Consider the following 14,608-nt stretch of genomic DNA (forward strand, 5'->3'; position numbering starts at 1 on the left):
AGAAAGAGAGAGAGCACAAACCAGTAGTGCATAGTTTCATTTAGCATTGTTATAATACTGAAAACTTGTAAATTAGCCAGTTCAATAAAAAGATGTTCAGATATAATATAGGTACTCAGGATTTTTCTTGCTGTTGAAATAAAAAGTGAAGTGGAATTTATATTAATACAATGTGCGAACATTGCAGTATTAAGCAGAATATAATCTTTGTTTTTAAGAAATAAAAGAAATCCAACATGCTCACTTGCAATATTAGTAAACAGAAAACTGTGGCAGACTCAACAGCAAATGTTAGCTTGCTTCTGAGATATGGAACCAACAACTTTTCTTTTGTGTATTTATTGTGGTTTGAATGAGAATGGCCCCAAAAGTTCATGTCTTGTTTCTAGTTGATGGAATGTTTGAGTAGAATTAGGGGTTGTGGCCTTGCTGGACGTGTGTCATTGGAGGTGAGCTTTAAGGATCCAAAAGCCCATGCTAGGTCTGCAGATGTAAAGCTTGCAGGTACTTCTCTAGCACCCATGTACTGCCAGGCTCCCTGGCATGATGATGAAAATGGACCAGTCTCTGAAACTGTAAGCAAGCACCCAATTAAATGCTTTCAAGTTGCCTTGCTCATGGTGTCTCTTCACAGAATAGAAGAGTGACTAAGACAGTGTCATTTGTTTGATGTGATTTCTTTGTGCTGTAAACTTTATTCTTTGTGCTGTTTGCTCACCTGTCAGTCCATTCCATTACTATATACCTATGTTCCAAGCACTGTACTTACAGAACCAAGAATTCAGCTGCTCTTCAGTTGCTAAGCTGCTAGCCAGCAATCTAATTAAGTACATGGTAATTTATAATACAGTGTAGTGAATGATACCAGAGAAAGTGGAGAATGTCCAGGCAGGTGATAGTATGAAAGGACAGAAACAAGGAGGCTCCCTAGAATTTGCTTTTGCTAAAGATACTGTTTATTAAGTGCTTTCTGTTTGCAAAGTTCTGGGCTGATCGAAGTATGGTCTCTGCCCCCCAGGAACATGTAAGCCACGTGATAGGAGTGATAGCAATTTGGCCATGCACTTATTTTATGCCCTTTATATTAGTAATATACAGTGTGAAATAAGGACTGCAAGTCGACAAGACAGTTTGTGGCCTGGATCATTCTGTGAGGGACCTGCAGGCTTCAAGAGTGGCTATAAGGTTGCCACAGCTCACAGATGAAGGACACGTGATAATGTGAATTAACTTCCTCCCTTTACATTCTTGGCCATTTTTGTGGTGCATTTATTTTCTTTAACTAAATTGTCTTTTGGATTGCTTTTTGTTTTCTTCAGAGAAAGTCTTTTAAACTGCTTGCTTTAGTATTTTTAGTGACAGTTGTTTCTCAAGTAAAATAATGTTTTTTTTTTTTTTTAAAGCAGGCTCCTGGGACAGAGGAAGTCCTGGTACCTCCAGTAGTACAGAGTGGGTCAGCATGCTGGGCTTTTTCAGTGGCTGCTCAGGTTTTCAGAGGCCTTCCTGCACTCAGTGTAGGGTGTTTCAGCTCCTCAGTACAAGCCAGAGTGTAAACAGGACAGGCTCCCAATGGGACTCTCAGGGCATACTACAGGGGGCCATGCCTAGTCCATTTCTAGGTTCATCAACCCTTGGTAAAAGCCTAGCACCTACTACCTAGTAGAATGAGGGCAGAGTAGGTACTGTGTTCCATGAACAAATGTCTAGCCCAGGGTCTTGTTTTCTGCCATGGTTTTGACATTTGGAGATCACATTCTTAACATTCGTATCTACCTACAGATGTGATAGTCCCTGTAGTCACTTCTGCTCTCCCCACAACCTCCCCAAGATATGCCTTGGTACAGTGAGGTTTCATGTTGCTAAGACTTCATTATTACAAAACATGTGGTGGAGCTTCGTCATAAATAATTAAAAATTCCTGACAAAGAAAATGAACTGAGCACATTTTGTGATCCAGTAAACTGATTTTTTTTTCCTGCCTCACAGTACTCTGTCATCCTGCTAATTCCCCAAAGTCCATAATTAACAATGAGCAGCTGTGTTCTGGAAAGAATTATCCAGGCTTGGCCTGGGTGCCTCTGCTGTGATGGGGTGCAGTGGGGTTGACTGGGTTCCTAGCAGTGTCTCAAAGAGGACTTGAGTCACTTTCCCTTATAGTTATCATTGTAAACAGGTAAGTTTTGCCCTTTGTAGCATAGATGACTTCTGGAAGATAGAATGTAGCCACCCTGTCACATATTGTATGTTTCATCTTTGAAGACAAAACAGTAAGGGAACCAAAGGCTTACTCGGAGGGTAGACAGTATCAGTCAGGCCCACCGCCTTCTGATCCATGCAGTGATGGGGCGCAACGTGAGTGAATATGGTGTGTGTAGCCTGACCTCATTTTCTTGTTCAGTTCATGGTTTGGAGTTAGAGAAGGACTGTTTTAGCTTAAAACCCAGAGGAAATGCATTATATGTGCTTTCTTTCTTTGGATCCTGATTTGAATAAAAGCTAAGTTAAAAAATTAAATATCCTTTAGATAATCAGTGGATTTGAAAAATAATCTAGGTATTCTTAGTTTTATTAGGCATGATAACGGCACTGTAGTTTGTATAGGAAATAACCCATAAACTTAGAGATGCATATTGAAGCTTCTAGGGCAAAAGGCAGGCAAATAGCATTTTAGTCAAAATATAAAACCAGGAGAGCAGAAAATGGGAAAAGGCAAGTAGAGCAGGCTGGTAAGATATTTTTTAGAAGATAAAGGGCATCGTATTTATTCTTTTACAACCTTCCATGAGCCCTCACTTTTCCCCCTCAGCATCCTTGTCCTCTCCTTTTTTGGTTAGTAACCCTCTGAGTCTGATTACTGCTGCCTATTAGAGCACACAGTCTGGGAAGAGCTTCATGACTGCCAGAATTTACTGGGGGGTTGTTTGACCATTCTCCAAACTTTGTGTGTGTTGAGATTTTGCATAGTAAATGGTTGAAGCAACAGACTTCTCTAGAAAGAAATTTGTTAAATAATTTGCAAGTCTTCTAACTGAGGGTCTTTGGTTATTTACAATGGGGGTGTTAGATTAGCTGCATAGACTCCAGAGCCCTGCGGATTTATTCACATACATTCTGAGCAGTGTGCCTCCTGCTGCCCTGCCCCAAGTGCACACACTCAGGAACACTCACTTCAGCACCTCTCTCCTCTTGCTCCTTGCCCAGTCCTCTTAGCTCTTGTCATTGGTGTTGGGGAAAGAGGGAAGAGGTTGTCAGAATCTGTGCTTCTTCAGGAGCTGGACCTCCCACAGGCCTTGGAACCTGCCTGTAGTGTGTGGCCACTTTACTGCTCAGCTCTGTATAGGCAGTATGGTGTTACCGGAATGTTGGTCCCAGTCATCAGGATTTAGGTGTAAGCCCCATCACTGACTGTTGTGTGCTTCAGCAAGTCTCCTTGATTTTCTGCTTTACTTTTTCTTTTTGTTAAAAGAGATGATGAAAATAAATTGCTAACTCACACAGTGAGGTTTAAATGAAAGAATATTTACAAAAGAATTATGGGTGCTTTTGTGCAAAGTCATAAGTGTTTGTTGTTTCCCCTCCAGTTGTATGTTATTTTATTTAAAAACAAAAAACACAACTCATTAGGCTTGAGGCTTTAGCTCAGTGGTACAGTGTAATTCTATAGCATGTATGGAGCCTTAGCTTTGATTCCAAATAAACAAAAATGACCACTGCACTCAGGTATGGATGTCATTCTTCTTAATTTCATATATAAAGGAATTTAGTTGGAAAAGAAAAGTAGGTGGTACTTAATTCTCCCTATCTTCACACAGACTCAGATTTATCTCTAGTTATCTTGTAAGATTACTGTTGGAAATACTGCCTCTTCTCATTTGTGTGGTGTTTTGTTGAGCTTCCCTCCCTCCTCCGTTCATTCTCTCTCTCTCTCTCTCTCTCTCTCTCTCTCTCTCTCTCTCTCTCTCTCTCTCATTTTGAGGCAGGATCTTTATGTGAGCTGACTCAATTCATGGCAAGCCTCTTGCCTTACTCTTTCCTGAGTGCTAATGAATATAGGCATGGATTACCATGGCTAGTTCTTATTTGTCTCTAAGTTATTTAAGCTTTAGGGTGTGTGTATGGGTGTATGTGTGTATGTGTGTATGTATAACACCCTTCTCTGTTTGGCATAGTTAGTATGAGGAATGGTATCAGAAAGACTAAGAGCTTAGAAACTAGATAAACCTGGGCTGGAAATTAGTGTTCATTTGACATGTTTACATCATCTCTCTAAGCTGCTCTTTCCCTAGGCCTAGGCTTTGATGCCATTTCTGAAGGGCTGTTGTGAAGATCAGGATATGAAAGAAACTTTGACACAGCCCTTGGTGTATATCTGATGTGCCTAGCACAGTACCCTGAGGAAGGAGAAGGTGGGAAGGTTTTAGATTTATATTTAAATTAAATATTTAGCTTTTTTTTTTTTTTTTTTTTTTTTTTGGGGTTTTTTTTTTTTTTTTTTTTTTCGGTGTTTTTTTCGAGACAGGGTTTCTCTGTGTAGTCCTGGCTGTCCTGGACTCACTCTGTAGACCAGGCTGGCTTCTAATTCAGAAATCCGCCTGCCTCTGCCTCCCAAGTGCTGGGATTAAAGGCGTGCACCACCACTGCCCGTAGCATTTTAATTATAAGAGAAAAACAGAAAAGAAGAAGGCAACTGAGGAAGGCAGTTGAGCAGTCTGGTAAAATATCCTTTAGAAGATAGACCATCACATGTATACTTTTACAATCTCCCGTGTGTAAACAGTGCATTTTGATCACTTACACCCCAGTTCCCCCAGGAGCCCTCAGTATTTCCTCTCACCAGTCACATCCTCCCCTGCCAGTAGAACAGATGACACTGTGTCTTCCTGAGGTAGGGCAGTGCACTGGTTCTGCTTTCTTTGAATTACTGGTTCTGCTTTCTTTGAATTCAGAAAGATAAGAACTCATATATTGCCTGATGCATGTACTTCAGGTACTTTTGGGACCCAATTGTTTGTTTCTCATCCTCATAATGGACTTTTTCTGTGACCTACCTGGAGCAGACTGAGATCTCTAAGCCTTGTAGACTTCTTACCAGGTGGGATTTTACTTTCAAATAATTAGGAATTGGACAGAACAGTAAAAACTCTGACATTTCAGTGGTGTGTGCTTAATATACAACAATGAAACATTCTATACACTACTCCTTAATTTCAGTACTCCTGAAGAAGTGTAGTTCTTTACCAAAACAAAATGAAAACTCCTTCCCCTTCCCACCCACCTTATATAATTAGCTGCTTTCTAAAAAGGAACATTTAGGGCTTTTAATCTCAGAGTCTGCACCTTGTGAGTGAAGCATTACACTTCTAAAAACGACTAGCATATGTTTAATTTCTCTCTATCAGTAAATGTCACAGAGTGTAACCCAGGTCATGTTGGCATTCAGAAATGCTCTTTAGCTGCTCATGACTCTTGTTCAAAAAAATTTACTGTTTCCACTGACATAGTACTTTGCATCTCTGAAATCTACTATTGTAAGCTAGAATATCATACTACTCTGTGTGTCCAGTGCAGACACAGACACTGACTTAGACAACACTGTCGTGAGTGTAATATAAGCCAGCACTGAATCTATAAAAAGCTACAGCCTTCTCCCTATACGTTGTACATAGGCAGAGCTGTAGGCTTATGTTAATGTGTGTCCATGCCATTGTGGATAATAGAAATACATGATGAGATGCTGAAGAAGGGCAGGCAAGGGGGTTACTGACCATAGATTTGAAAGCCTGTCTGAAACCGGGTATGGACAATGCCTTGAATGGGAAAGATAACACTCTAGAGAGCCCAGTGAACTTAAGAATCCCCGAGACGTCAAACTAGCACGGTGGCTCAGTGGATAGAGGTTCTTCCTGTGTAAGCCTGGCAACATAAATTCCATCTCTAGAACCTTATATAACAGTGGGAAGAGAAAACTAACTCTATAAAGTTGTTTTCTGGTCTTCAAACATTTACTATAACTTACATGCACACACACAATCACTACTATTAATAATGACAATAACAATAAATAATATAATATCTCCCAGTTGCTTAACAATAAGCAACAGAAGAATCTAGTACACATTTCAATAATAAGATAATTTGTTGCACAAGACATATTAGCCAGCAAAACCAGATTTCTGGCTACAAAATCTTAGCTTCTGAAAACAGGCAAGATTTAATGAAATTTGTTAAGTGGAGCCTTATTTCTGATGGAGATTTATGCCCAGTGCAATGGACTTATTTCAGAGCTCTTGCTCAGAGGTGTCTATTCATTATGCATAGTTTAAGATGTGCTCCAAAGTGGGCAGGGTATGTGCTGACTACTGAAGGAAAGACACTTGGAAATGTTTTATCCTTAGAGACTCTGCCTGACATAGCTGACATAGCCCAGAGTGCTGTCACAGCTTCACCTCAGTGTGTAGTCAGGCAGTACAGAGGATGGAAGATGTCTGGCCCATGAAGTTGAGATGTTGATAAAGGCACACAGGTGGCTTTCATCAATATATTCATAGTCACATCAAGATGAGCAATATGCTGTATCATGAGTTTTCAAAATAAACAGTGAATTTTCTCCCAAATGTGTACGTTGGATCTAAGAGAATAAACTGTTTAAAATTTAAAACAGAATAACTATTTCCCAGTCTTCTGTGCCTCCCTCCCCAGCCTGTACTGGGTGGGACAGAATCCAACATATATGGAAACTAACCTCACTCAGAGTGCTACAAAGTGTTCTAGGAGATGGGCCGAGCTACTTACCTAAGAGCAACTGCATGAGAGTGTGTCTAAGACAAATAGCAAAAGCTTGCAGCAGACTCATCAAGATAGAGAAAACTGAAGTTGCAGATTATTATTGGCATGCTGACTCAAATCTGCATTTTTTACTTCTGAATATTATGTATTAATGAATTGGAAAGTTAAGGTTTGAAACAAGGACGTATAAAGAAACATGTAAAAGTAAAAGCATCCTACCGTATTTTTCGTGGTTATTTTCTTAGAAATTTTTAGCATATATAATGATGAGTTTATTATTACATTTTCATGAGTGTATAACTTGTCATTGGCTCCATTTTTACTTCTGTTGCCTTTTCCTCCTGCCTTTTTGCTGGTCCTTTTTACCACTCACATAGTCACCCTTCTGCTGTGTGTGTGTGTGTCTGTGTATGTGTGTGTGCTGTGTGCTTACTTAGTACATTTTTCTGATCCACTCCAACACCTGTTAATGGGCTTCCAGCTGATTCCATAGTGTACCTACAATGAATAGTGCAGCAGTGAACACGGAGGATGTACAAGTGTGTGATTTAAAGACCTTCATGAATACACCCTGAAGCTTATGTAGCTACTCATGTAGCTTAGGCATATGGTGGTTCTCATTTCAGACGTTTGAGAACCGTCCATGCTGATTTTCTGTAGTAGCTTAACCAGTTTACTGGTTCATCAGCAGTAGGGGCTCCCCCTCTTTGTCCATGTCTCAGCCAGCATTTGCTGTGTTTGATAAAAGACACTCTGGTTGGTGTGAGATGTAATCTCAGTGCAACTTTAATTTGCATTTCTTTGATGGCTAAGGATGATGAATTTTTTTTTGAAATATTTATTGACTTTTTCATTTGAGAAATAATGTTCAGTTCGTTAACCGATTTATTTATTAGATAATTTCATTTTTTGGTATTTATCTTTGGAGTTTTTTAAAAATAAATTCTATATATTAATTTTGTCAGATGTGTAACTGGCAAAGCATTTCTTCCATTCTGTAGAGTATCTCCTCACTTTGCTGATAGTTTTGTTTTGATTTTAGCTTTGCAGAAGCCTTTTAATTTAATTCTGTCCCATTTGTCAATTCCTGGAATGACTTCCTGTGCTTTTAGAGCCTTTTCCAGAGATTTCACCTCTGTCTTTCTGTATTTTGCAGCATGTTTTCCTCTAGCAGTTTGGAGTCTTGCATTACTGTATCTGATCCATTTTGATTTGTCTTTTGTACAGCATGAGGGATATGGTCTATTTTTTATTCTATTTGTGGATATACAGTTTTCCTAGACTATTTGTTTTAGCTATATGGGTTTATTTTTTTGGCTCTCTATTTTATCCTGTGCATCTACAGGTCTGCTTGGCTGCCAGTAACATGCTAGGTTTGCCCTGTAGCTCTGTAGACTGTATTGAGATCAGATATTCTGATGCTTCCAGTGAGGCTCTTGCTGTTAAGGGTTGCTTTGGTTTCGGGGAGTCTTTTGTGCTTCTATGTGAATTTTAATGTTATTTTTCTGCTTCTGTGAAGATTGCCATGAGAAATTTGGTACAGATTATGTTGACTACAGCTTACTTATGGTAACATAGCTATTTTCATTATATAAATTCTATCAGCCTATGAGCATCTTCTTGGGTCTTCTTTAACCTCTTTTATTTAAAAACTGTCATTGTAGGAATCTTTCATATTTTCGGTAAGGTTTATTCTTAGGTATTTTATTGTTTTCAAAGTATTGTGAATACATTTTTATTCCCCCCCCCCCCCCAATCCAGTTTCTTATTGGCGTTTAGGAAGCCTGTTGATTTTGCATCCTGTTAGTTTGCTGAAAGTGTTCATCAAATTTAAGAATTTTCTGGTGGTTTTATTAAGATTTTAGAAAAATTTATTTGCTTTTCTTTTATTGTGTTATTTATGTACACTGACAAATGTATACCACATGCATGCCTAGTGCCCGTGGAAGCCAGAGAGAGGATGTTAGCTCTCCTAGAACTGGAATTAGGGATAATTGTTAGTCTCTGTGTTGAAGCTTGGAACAGAACCCTTGTGCTCTACAAGAGCAGCCAGTGCTCTTAATTGCTGATACTTTAACTTCTTGCTTTCCTATTTGTGTCTTTTTAATCGTTCTCACACCTTATAGCTCTAGCTAGGACTTTAAACTTTAAGTGTTTGACTGAGATGGAGAGGGTAGACATGCTTTTCCTGTTTGTTAAAAGTTATGCTTCCATTTGTTTTACATGTAGTACTTAGTGTAATGCTGGCTACAGATTTGGTGACTATGGCCTCATGTTAGTGTGTTCCTTCTATTCTTAGTTTCTTCAGCACTTTTGTCAGGAAGGAATGCTAAACTTTGTCACCCCCCCCCCCCCTTTTCCTGATAATGATATAAGGATTTGTGTTAAGTCTGTTTATGTGCTGAGTTACATTTATTTAGTTATGTACTCGTTCTATGGTGTCCTTATTTGGTTTTGGTATAGGGTCATTGATGTTGGTTCTACAGGATGTGCTTGGTTGAGTTTCTCTTGTGGAACAGTTTGAGGAACCTTTTTAACCACTCTCTTTTAAAGTTCTTGTGGAATTCTCCAGGATCTGGGTGGTCCTGGGCTTTCTTTGTTGTAAGACTGCTTACTACTGCCACAGTCTCATTGCACACTATAGATCTGTGTAAGTTGTACATATCCTCTCGATTTAGCTGTTGTGTATTCTGTGTTTCTAGGGTTTGATTAATTTTCTTCTGGGTTTTTCATCTTTTTGGAATGTATGTTCCCTGCCAATCCTATGATTGAAATGTCTCTTTTTCATCTCTAATTATATTCACTTGGGTCTTCTCTTCTGCCTTGGTTAAGGATTTATTAATCTTGATTATTTCATAAAGAAATTATTTCTTCATTTTGTTGGTTTTTATAATGTTTTTCAAGTATTTGTCAGTTTTTTTTTTTTTTTTTTTTTTTTTTTTTTTTTTTTGAGAATTACTTCTCTACTGACTTGGGGTTTGCTTTTGTTTCTCTTAGCCCTTGAGCTTTGTCATCATTAGAAATCTGAGTTTTTATAGCCATGGCCTTTTCTTTTAGATATGCCTCTTCCTATGTGTCTAAAAGGTTGTGATAAACTGTACTATCATTTTCATTTGATTATAGAAATTTTGTAATGGCTTTCTATAATTGCAACTCTTGACTAATTTTGATCTGAAGTCTATCTACTATATCGTTTGTCTGAAAGCCCAGGACCATGCTTCCTGAAGAATTCTACAAAACTAAATATGCTGGATTATTTTCAGCTTCTTTTGCTTATTAATTTGGCTTCTAGTATTTCATTATTAATATTAATGTCTTTATCATTGAAATGTGTTTTTAGAGACAGTAGTTTAAGTTTTGTGTTTTAATAAAACCACCAGATCTGCATCTTTTAGTTAAAGTTAAGATAATTTCCAGTTATGAGGAGAGATTACTCATGCCTGTAGTTTTGTTGGTGGTTTCCCTGATGAGGTTTTTCTTTTCATTTTTCCTTTTTGTTCCCCCCCCCATCTTATTAGGTGTTTCATGGTTTACGTTCTTGGACATGGTATACTCATCTCTGTTCTATGTGATCTCTTACTTTATTAGGTGTTTCATGGTTTACGTTCTTGGACATGGTATACTCATCTCTGTTCTATGTGATCTCTTACTTTATTAGGTGTTTCATGGTTTACGTTCTTGGACATGGTATACTCATCTCTGTTCCATGTGATCTCTTACTTTTTCTTCTTCCTCTGTATGTAGGATTTAAGCCTCTTCCACAGTGCTGCTGGTCATGATTTGCTTTAGTTTGTGCTTGTCTCTAAATGTGCCCAGCAGATTTAAACAGCCACATTACAGCACAGAGAAATCTTGGTTGGTGGCTTTCAGAGTAGAAATAAATCCTTGTGTGCTTTGTTGTCTTTAGGGTTTCTGTTAAGTGCTTTCTTGTTATGTTGCTTTTGTACGGGGTGCTGGTCCTTTTACTTTTACACTTTAATATTGCTCCATTGTTTTGTACTTGACATCTTCAGTGTTGTGGAAAAGGTCTTCCCTAGTTTTATCTTCTAAATTCAGAAGTACTTCTATGCTTATATGTCAATTTCTTTTCCTAGATTTCACAAGTTTTCTGCTGTAGTTGCATTGAATAAATTTAGTTTTTTGGTGTATATGTGTGTGTTTTAATTTCAGATATTTCTTGGGTTTGGTTTCTTTCATTTCTTTTCATTTCCCAGAGTTCTGGAATGTTATGGTACTACTTTATTTTTCTTTACTGATGCTTGAATGTCCTGTGTCTGCTTGACCTCATCTTCCATCTCTGATGTTCACACTTCTGTTTGGTCAACTCTGTTGTTGATGCTTTCTGCTGTGGTTCATTACTCATTGAGTTTATAATTTCCAATATTTTTATTTTTTTCTTGTTGTTGGGTTTTCTTTTTTTCAAATATCTGTTTCCTTGCTGAATTAATTGTAGAATTAGGGATTCACAGGGTAGCTTAGTGAGACCAGATGAATGTTAAAGAAATAGAGTAGAGATGATTTTTTTTTAAATTATGGAAGAGATGTTTAAAAAGAAGAGAAAAGCTTTTCTGATGACAAAAAATAAAGTATAAATAGGATTAGGTAAATGAAAGAAGGGTAAGAAAAAGAAAGACTTAAAGCTTTCTTTTCTTAAAATGAGCAAGAAAAATATACAAACAAATCAGATAAAGTAAATAAAACAAATTTTTATTTCATTTAATATAATCCATCTACCTACCTACATCTATTGACAGGGTCTTACTGAATAGCTTTAAACTAGGCTGGTCGGAATGCTCAGTGATCCCTCTCTGCCCATGCTTCTGAAGAGCAGAGATCTAAGCATGCATCACCACTCCTTGTAGGGGTAGTGGTGGTCCCCTCCTCTTTCTCCTCCTCTTCTTCATCTTCCTCCACCTACAGTACCTCCTCCTGCTCTTCTAACTTACAACATTAAAATACTTTTGAATGAAACCGTGTTGTGGTGTATGTGCACACGCATACACACATGCACACATGAATGCATCTTTCTGCACTTTTTATTTGGATTTTATTGCTCGTGTGAGTTTTCTTTGTTCATCTTCCCTTTTGAAATAGTCTTTATTATTCTGACTCTGTCCTTCACAGAACTGAAAGCATCCTTGTAAGTTCAAGCAGGATTGAGGAATGTTTTTGATGTATTTTATTCAGTAGCTCTGTTTTGAATAAGGAAAGTGGAAGCAATTAGGTGTTTTAAAATATTCATATGGGGTCCTCCAGAAGGAAAGAAACATAGGAATGTAAAAAGACAGAGGAGCCCAGGTTTGGAAGGTAGAACTGTCTTCACTTTCTAGTGTGATTCTAGACCTCACACTGGAATTGGACTCTCTTCTGCTTTTCATCTATTTTCTATTTTCCCGCTCTGCAAGAGAATCACCATCAGTAAGCTGGCCTAGACTTGCAAATCCTGCCTGGTGATTGTGTAGATGCTTGCTCTGATGCCTGGCCTTCAGGATAGGAACCACTGTCTTCTCATCACCCTTGCATACCCAGACCTGCACTTCTTTCCCAGAGCTCACATTCCTCCCAGCACTTACCTCAGTGTGCAGAACAGACTCAGCAGTACTTAATCTAGTTTTAGAATACTCTTATTTTTTCCAAGGTGGTCAAGGCCCCAAACATGGGATAATTTTAAAAAGTCTAAAGTTGTTTTAATTATGGATTCATTTTGTACTAGAGGATGAAGGGGTGACATGAGAGAACACTTGAGTGTTCTATCTCACTTTAGCAGTTACCCTCTTTCTTCCTTGATGTCACCTTCACACACACCCCCTCCCCCCCCAATCCCAAGGTCACCCAGTAGTTGAGGAGAGCTTTTCTTAACATACTTTTTGATTTAGTGTTTCTCTGAGAATCCTCTTTTGAAGTTTGAGCTCCAGTTGCTACCTGGCAATCCCCTGAAATCCATGCAGAAGTTGGAAGAATCTAGAATTGGGGTGATTTTTAATCTTAGTGCCTCTTGAAACTCTTAAAAAATTTTGTGACTGTAAGTACTTGCTTTTGTTCATATGGATCATGTCTATTGACACTTACTATATTAGAAATTAAAATTGGAACTTCACCAAAACAGTCATCTACAAGTACCCATTCCACAAGCCTTTAGAACACATGAAGTCTGTGGAAAGCTGCTGTATCACCATAGTACTGTAACCGTGGCACAGCACATCCTAGTATGAGAGTAAACAGGGTCCTCACACCCTCCTGAAGGTCTTGCAGCCCCCAGGTGTACCCATCTCACCTTCAAAATTACTAATGGGGAGTAGTAGCTAGGAAAGATGAGCACTACATGAACAGCGCTTTTGGTAAGTACTTGTAAAAGGGTGTGGCTAAAGGGATAATTCCTGTGCAATAATACTAAATAAATGTGTGTGTGTATAGAAATGTGTACACACAGCATATATGTATATAAATACATGTAAGGTATATTTATATATGCTTATAGAAGCATGTCACTATAGTATGTATTGTATATTTATAGAAATTGTACTAAAATATAAATAAAAGGTCATCTATATTTAGGTAATAAGATTATAAAGATATATTTATAGTGACTTGTGAACATACTGTAATTATTTTTTGTATATTAATGTCATTAAGAATATACAAAAAAAGAATAAAAATGTTTTTCTTCATCTAGTAGGATCTTATGATTAATATTCTCTGCTCTCTATGTTTGGCTTCTAGAAGCTGACTAGTCATATACTTCATCAGAATCCTTCTCCCTGTCCTCCTTAGTTTGTGTTCCTTATTAATGTCCATGGGCAATGTAGAGAGGAAGAACTTTTCTATTTCCTTTGTGAATAAATTAGGCAATTAAACAGTCTCATGGCTCATATGAAACCCAGTAGTCTAGAGCTGATCCCTAAAAACTTGGAAAGTTGCAGAGTGAGTGACAAGGTTACTTTGTGGTCTTTTCAGCTTTCTGTAACATTGCATAGTCTGCTGCTGGGGTAGGATCCTAAATCCTGTACTAGTCAGGTAAACAGAGGTTTCCGAACATGTGTGAAACCTCAGCCTTCCTAGCAGCTGCCTCTATGTCCTGAAAATACCTGATTCTCCAAGCTTTATCTCTAGGTGAAGTCAGGCTTTGGGCTTTCTGGTAGCATGTTTGTGTGTATATGTTAATTGTTAAGCTACAGACAGAATTCAGGTTGTAATTATCAGATGGTAGGAATGTGAATGTTTCACTGGTCAGTTTTGGGTCGTTTGTTTGTTTGTTTGTTTTCTTTTTTGTTCACAGACCTCTTTGTTTTCAGCCAGTGGAATCCTTTTTTGAAAAGATGGGGCATTTTTCTGAGCTGCAGTGATTCATGCTTCCACTTTCTGAAGGAAATGGCTAGGATGTAGATCAGCTAGTCACTGCTAAAAAATTCCAACTTGTAGTAAAGTTATATAAAAAGTACTTTTGACTCCTCTTCAGCTTTATTTTACAAATAAGAAATTGGTGTTGTTATTCATTTTAAATCTTGAAAATATTATTTGGATCACTTTGATAAACTACCAAACTATCAAAAATAAACTTTAGAGGGTATGAATGTCAGCATTTATTGAATTAATTTATTTTCATCATCAGACTCATTGGCTCTTTGTATTCACCCTGAAGGATATGCACCCGGATAGCACAGTAAAACAAAGTACTCTTAAGAGGAGGACCAGGTGGATGACTGAGGCATTTTATTTATGAAAACAACATGTTAGGTACACCAGAACACAAGCATCAAAGCTTCCAGTTTAAGATACAGCTTTCTAATTACCAACTTGTGATGCTATATCTAAGTACATTGTT

The 14,608-nt window shown here is 37.9% G+C and overlaps 1 protein-coding gene across 1 annotated transcript in view; it reads left to right on the forward strand.

Moving 5' to 3' along the window:
* The window catches only part of LOC117705469 (guanine nucleotide-binding protein G(q) subunit alpha), a 251,580-nt gene that overhangs the window by 103,443 nt on the left and 133,529 nt on the right, over window positions 1-14,608 (forward strand). The gene's annotated exons all lie outside the window — the stretch shown is intronic.

The sequence above is a fragment of the Arvicanthis niloticus genome, chromosome 1, assembly GCF_011762505.2.
Source record: "Arvicanthis niloticus isolate mArvNil1 chromosome 1, mArvNil1.pat.X, whole genome shotgun sequence".
NCBI lineage: Eukaryota > Metazoa > Chordata > Mammalia > Rodentia > Muridae > Arvicanthis > Arvicanthis niloticus.